General features: G+C 40.5%; 2 long non-coding RNA genes across 2 annotated transcripts; both read left to right on the forward strand.

The window, feature by feature from the left end:
• The first annotated feature begins 2646 nt into the window (after positions 1–2646).
• Positions 2647–3686, forward strand: LOC113464044 (uncharacterized). Its single transcript, XR_003388869.1, has 4 exons — positions 2647–2760; positions 2946–3004; positions 3114–3415; positions 3495–3686. It is a non-coding gene; the product is annotated as an uncharacterized LOC113464044 (long non-coding RNA).
• Positions 3687–3691: 5 nt separating this feature from the next.
• On the forward strand, positions 3692–4756 carry LOC113464043 (uncharacterized). The gene is made up of 4 exons (XR_003388868.1): positions 3692–3974; positions 4104–4234; positions 4375–4518; positions 4599–4756. It is a non-coding gene; the product is annotated as an uncharacterized LOC113464043 (long non-coding RNA).
• Positions 4757–6996: the final 2240 nt, after the last annotated feature.

Genomic DNA, 6996 nt, shown 5'->3' on the forward strand with positions numbered 1-6996 from the left:
TAAAAGCTTGTGAGATATAAAAATTAATTCTACCATGAGGACGTTTCATCCACCGATCAAAGGAAGCGAAAATTGCTTGACCAAGAGAATTGTCAGGAAAATTTTGAGTGGTGAGTCTCCTTTTCCACTCGATACGCATCGTTTCATGAAGATTCGCCTTTAACCGAGTTATCTCATTACGGCGCAGGTTCCTTCGTTTTTTAAGAGCTTCGATGTTGTGGTAAGCTTTGGCGGTGAATTCGATCTGGATATCGAGCGGGATACACCTTGCCAGCAATAAAACTGATAATAATGCGGCCGTCCTATAGCAGCATGCTATTCTATTCGCCATCTTCTTTTGGGCAGCTAGTAGGTTTCTACATAGATTTTTACTAGATAAAACTTCTTGCGACCATATCGGTGCACCGTATAATACCATGGAGTTAAAGGTATGTGAGTATAAGCGCCGGGTAGATTCAGATGGCCCATTAATATTAGGAAGGATTCTTTTGATGCGATTAATGAAACCGGTAACTTTTGGAATAATTTTTTCTATGTGCGTGGAAAAAGTGAGCCGTTCATCAAGAAACACTCCCAAATATTTAAACGAGTCGACAAAGAATATTTTAGATTTGTCTAAGACTATATAGTTTACGGTATCATTCTTTCTAGCTCGTGCTGGAGTGCTACACATAACTGCAGTTTTGTGAGCGGCCACCCTGAGACCTAAAGATCTAATGCTGTCAATAACATGTTGAGTGGAAATGGAGGCGATAAGGCGACAACTCTTCCGGTCACAGTGCGAGGTTAAAATCAATGTATCGTCGGCATAACCTGTAATCTCTGATTCGAAAGGGAGGCTTAGGTTAAGTATGCAATCGAAACCGATGTTCCACAGAGAGGCTGCTAAAACAGAGCCTTGGGGAACTCCGGCACACACTTTTTTGACTACTACATGGCCCTCCTTGTTAATGGCAAAAATTTCACGTTCTCTTAAGTAATTTTGTATTATTTTAATAAGGTAAGTCGGAACTTTTTTTGATATTAATCCTTTAATGATTGCTGACCAAGGTATAGAGTTGAAAGCATTACTGATATCAATGCTAACAGCAATAGTAACTATCCCATTAGCATAATTATTCCTGATTTTGTTACAGACGCGAGAGAGAGCTTGTAGAGTGCTTCTTCCTTTTCTGAATCCATATTGGAATTCAGAGAGCCTGTGACCGGAATTGTTCATGTGTAGTTCCAGGCGTTCAACAATAATCCTTTCGAATATTTTGCCTATATCATCGAGCAGACAGAGCGGTCGATATGCTGCAGGATCATTTAAAGGCTTGCCAGGTTTATACAGAAGAAATAACTTGGCTTTCTTCCACATCGTGGGAAAGATTGATTTCTTAAGACAGTCAGTGTACATCTCTGAAATGTAGGTAATATTTTTCCTAATTAAGCAGGCTACAATTACTGCTGGAACACCCGATATTCCAGGAGCAGAATTCTTTTTTAACATTCGCTTTACAGCATATTCGACCTCTCTGTCTGTGACGACAAAGTTATGATGCCAGGTGAAGCTGCCTGTTCTTACTTTCCTGTCAGTGGGTGATGGGAATAGATCATCTAGGACACGCCTTAATACGGCCGGATCTATGTACTCGGTGAGTGGAATATGAGTAATGCTATCTTTTTTTGTTGCCCATTTATAGGGACGTCCCCAGGGGTCTTTATCGATTGTGGATATGATGGATTGCCACTGCAAGCTTTTAGCTTTGTCTATGGAGTGTTTAAGTTTTTGTTTGCTGACTCTATATTGCAGTTCAGCGGCATTAGCTACTGTAAAGGTAATTTTCCCGCTGTATGCTTTCTTTTTTAACTTTTGCCAGTTTCTTCTAGCTTTCTGGCATTGTGACCGAAGATTTTTTATTTCTACCGACCACCATGACTGAGGAGGGAGTTTAGAGGTAAAGACCTTCCTAGTCATTGACAGATTGCAAAGGTTAGTTAACGATGAATTGATGTTCTTGATTCTTTTATAAAAGGAGGGTTTTGATTTCGTGGATCTGTTCCAGGCATCTGTTATAGCCGTAGCTTCACAGATGTCTTCCTTCAGTGATTTTATATTCCATCTAGGGAATATACTGGCTTTGTTTTTTCTGGAGACTCGAGCAGGTATAGACATTAAAAAATTTATATATTGGTGGTCGGATAGGGATTCGGTCTCCTCAACACACCAACCGGTAATATGAGCGGCAGCTGCTTTATTTGCAAAGGTGATGTCCACTATCGATGAACCCTGAGGACGGATACACGTAGGTTTGTTCCCTTTATTTAAAATAATCAGGTTATTTGACTTTGCCCATGCTTCAAGAACCTTTCCTCTAACATTATTACTCTGGCAACCCCATGCTGTGGATGCAGCATTAAAGTCACCACCTACAATAATTGAGAGACCTTTTCGTTGGTTAATAATCTCAGCTATTATTCGAAGTTGATTCTCGAATTCAACGCGTTTTTCGCTAGGAGAACAGTATACAGATACTATTAGAATGGAGCGGATAATAATTGCAACTATATTATTTTCACAGGTGACTAATTGTGTTTGATGAGAAGAGAGTCCTTCTGCAACAATTGCAGCCCTGCACGCAGTGTCACCGAACCAGCCAGGCCTGCATGGATTGTAGGGTTCTGATACAATTGCGACGCACGAGTTTCTCTGTACAATATTTCTTTCGAGAAGAGACTGGGCTGCAGACGCATGATTCAAGTTTATTTGGATGAAAGGTATAGAGGAATTATGGTTCATAGCAGCGTATAGTTTGTCTCAACCGATTATATAAAGTATAGCGAATAGAATAGAATAAAATAAAAAGATGTATTTAAAATAAAGGAATTAAAATAAATAAAATAAATAAATTAATAAATAAATANTTAATTAGGTAAAACTTGTTAACGCTTTGTCGTTGCAGGTTCCTCCACCCTGATGCGATTACCCTGGATTTTGTTCGATAATGGAATGGTGGAACGGGTAGGAACGCTATTCAGACTTTTTTTAAAGTTCTGGAAGCTTTGGCAACTTACAGTTCCCATCTTGTGATCGTTTTTAAATTTGTTCCGTTCACATATTTTACAAATAGATTCTGATGAGGAGCACGTACTGGATGGGTGCCCTTGGTGACCGCATTTATAACACCAGTCTATCATATCAATTTCTGACGTGCAGTTATTTCGGACGTGTCCGAAGTCCCAGCACTTAAAGCATTGGATGGGTCTGTTCTCGAGGGGTAAGAACTTAGCAGTGGACCAGCCAATTAAGGCAGATTGTTTCGATATTAGTTTAAAGGCTGCAGTTTCATTGCACTTGCACCAGACTGTGGCCGTTCCCCTTGTATTGGGTCGAACTGGGCCAAGTATGAAGCTTTCATTATCTCCACATATGGTGCGTAAAGTGTTATTAATTTCTTGGTGGGAGGAGGCTAAATCCAGATTCGTTATGAGAAGTTCTTTGTATTTTTTAGGACACGAAATATTAACGTCGCCTGAGGGGAAGAGAGAACTGATTTTGTTCATTAGCGTGGGACCCAGCTCGTCATTGCCCTTCTTAGGGATTTCAAGGAGTAGGCCACCATTCATCGCAGAGCGAGGTTTAATTGAGTCTATTCCTAATTCTTGCAAGTTAATGTTCTCTTTGGCCTTTGTTAGGATTTCGCAAAGAGATAATCTACTATTTTTGTTTGTAGAGATATGAATGACTTCAACATTTCGCGGCTTCTTCATTAGGCGAGAAGGTTGAGGAGTTTTAGGAAGTGTGGCAGCTTCGGTTGTAGTGGTGCGCCGGGTATTCAATTTCGGAGAAAGGTTCCTCCTGCCTTTGGATTTCGTAACTTCGGCCCAGCTTTCCGGTAACTGATCTAGAGGTTTATCGGAGTTGACCGTTACTAACGGGGTGTGAGCAGGGATACTCAGGTTCGTTGTTGTGGAAGGTATGTTTAGTGAAGGTAAGTTAGGACGTGTATTGGAGGGATGCCGTGGTTTCTCTCCAAGGAGACTCACAATCTCTTTTTTGAAGTTAATAAACTTAACTTCCATGTTTTTGTTTATGGTATCTATTATTTTTTCTAAATCAGATGGACCCATGAACGGAGTAGGGGAGGAAGGTGCCGAAGGGGGAACAAAATCATAGGAGGTTTTGGATGCTTGCGTGGATAATTGGAGTTCGACCGACTTGAGTCGAGATTCAAGTTGTCTAATCCGATCAGTAAGTATCAGGTTCTTTTTAGTTAGAATTTCGGATTTTTTACACTTGTGGTCTTTAGTAGTCTCATGAATTAACTGTGAGCAAGTTTTCTTAATCTTTTCTTCTGTTTCTTTTAATATTTTAATGTACCCTCCTTTTAGATTAGAGGAGGTTGAGCGAACGACTTCTATCTTCTTTACGCAGCCAAGAAGTGCTCCAGTTATATTTGAAGAAGTGTCGTCACATTCAGAAGAGATGTTACTCGCTCCTTCGACGTCGGAGATATTGGCGTCGTCATATTCGAGGTCGCTCTTTTTATATGTTTTCTTCTTTCCTCGACTGCTGTTTTGCGAGGATTTAGAACCATTTGCTTCATCTTTTTCAGCACTCTTCGAGGCAAGGGCCCTTTTGCGCTTAATGGAGGAAGTGGATACGGGAAGGGCCTTAGAGAACGATTCGTCGCCTGCTATGCCAGTTAAACCTCGACTGCCAGACGGTGGAGTACGAGTAAGGGAGTGACGAGGCGTATGTCCCAAAACATAGGAGGACATGTCCGGTATGTCGAATTGACTCTTCTCTTTGTCTCTAGTAAGTCTCGAGTCACTATCTTCCTCGGTTGAAGGATTTATGATAGATTTATCATTTGCGTGGATATCGGTATACTCAATTGCAGTTGTGTTGCCACTGAGAGATTTCTCAAAGTGAGCAGTGGGACTGTTCGATTTTTGCGTGGGTTTGGTGACTTGTGTTTTGTTAGTTTGTTTTTTGAAAAATTCCATAATGTAATGTTTTATACCGCTTATACATCAGGGAGCGGGCAGCACGCAGGGGGGTACACCCGTGGCTCTCCTCACTCGGCGGAACTCCGCCGACCCTACGCTAGCTCTTTATCCCCCGGGGAAACACGCACGGGGGATGCTCGCTCGTCAACACAGTTGGAGCTCCGACACTCCAACCCAAGATGTAATACCTGGCCAGGGCCCGAAGGGGGTATTCCCGGTCGTCATGCGCAAGGAAGGCCTCAGCAGTGCGAGGCACACATCAGCCCCCAGTGAAGCAGGGAAACTACGCCGCTGCAGCACCGGGAGCACTCCCAGCCCCCTCAACGCATGCGACAGCCCATACAATCATTCACGCTCACATTCGTACCTAAGGGAACTAGACATAACGAAACACAGAGGGAAATTAAGGACAGGAGAGGATTGGAAAGAAAAGATAGATGTAGGATAGATAGGTAAATAAAAAAAATAGAAGAATAACATACTTATGAGAACTAGGCTTAAGTTAGGATGTCAGAAAACAGCTGGGTATTTGTGACACAGACCTTATATGTTTTAGATTCAAGTAGGGGAGTGTATAGAGCAAAAGAAGTATTAGAGTATAAATAGAACATACAGGCACACAGTGATACAGAGGTAAGTCCAAAAGGTAAGATAAATAATATAAAATATGTAGAATAAATAGAATAAAAGTAAAGAGAAGAAAAAATATAAAGTAAAATTGTAGTAAAATAAAAAAGGATAAAATAGAATAAAACGTTAAGAGACGATATAAAAACATATAGGATTATTTGAGTTTCAAAAAGAAACTGTCAGAATAAATAAAATTGTGCTATTAAAAACGACTAGCTAATAATTCTTTCACCCGTGCATTCCTCCTAAGTAAATGGATGAAATGAACAATTGATTTGACAGGGTATAAAATATGTTACGAGGTGTAGGAAAACCTGTGATGTAACATGATTATATTCATTAGGCAAATGCTTTTAATCATTCGATTTAATATGAGATAGGATACAATGAACAAGGTAGGAAGCTTTTAATCTATAGAAGATATATAAGGATCATTTTAATTTATTGAGTAAAAGAAAAGGTTATGTGTCACTTAGCTGCATGTAGGAAACTGTTTTAAAACGCAAGAGAATTCAGAATAGCCTCTAACTGTCTTTTAAGTGTTCGGTGGTTAAAGAGTAAAAAAATGACACTGGATTTGGGCTAAGATCCCGAGATGTACAGGTCGTCTTATTTAAGCTTGCGTCATATACTTTTGTACGTAGTAGATGACATATAGGGTTATGTTGCACGAGCATCTTGTCTATTGCGGCTTGTAGTATTAGTCGACGAGCTGTGGTATTTCGACGATTGGAGCATGTGAGCCAATCATGAGATAGAGATATTTTCATTGGAGTATATGACATTGCGTCATGTATGTTGGCCAGTAATAAATTAGAATTTATGTAATTGGCTACTATGGGCCAATGAGATTAGTGCTGAAATAGTACTGGCTGATAAGTAAATGGAATATACAAAACGATAAAATTAAATGGTTGGCGCATGCGCATCACTTAGGCGGCAGACGTATATGAATATGTAACGTATTTTGCTCATGATTGATAGATAGAAGTATTTAATGCTAAAGACTGACCTTATTGATGATACGGGTATATCCTAAACGACTCCGTAGGTATTTTTACTCCCTCAGAACTGAGTTTGACAGGATACTGGAAGGAGAGAGGCGCGTGAAGAGTAGAAGAGGGGTCGACCTCGTTGTGACAGTTCATGTCAACGGCCATCATTACTCACGAGACACATAAAATTCACAGTTTACAGCACAAGACAATACGAGAAAAATATGGACGATATACCAAACGAAACGCGATGAATCACTTAATAAATAAGGACACTTTAGAATAATTTGTTGCACTTGATACACACGTAAACGGGGCACGAAGACGGAGCGGCACGACAACACGTCTTTACCGCTCGACGGACCGAGGCCGACCC

This window comes from Ceratina calcarata, unplaced genomic scaffold, assembly GCF_001652005.2.
Source record: "Ceratina calcarata isolate Rehan_Ccalc_2016 unplaced genomic scaffold, ASM165200v1 scaffold2380, whole genome shotgun sequence".
NCBI classification, from domain to species: domain Eukaryota; kingdom Metazoa; phylum Arthropoda; class Insecta; order Hymenoptera; family Apidae; genus Ceratina; species Ceratina calcarata.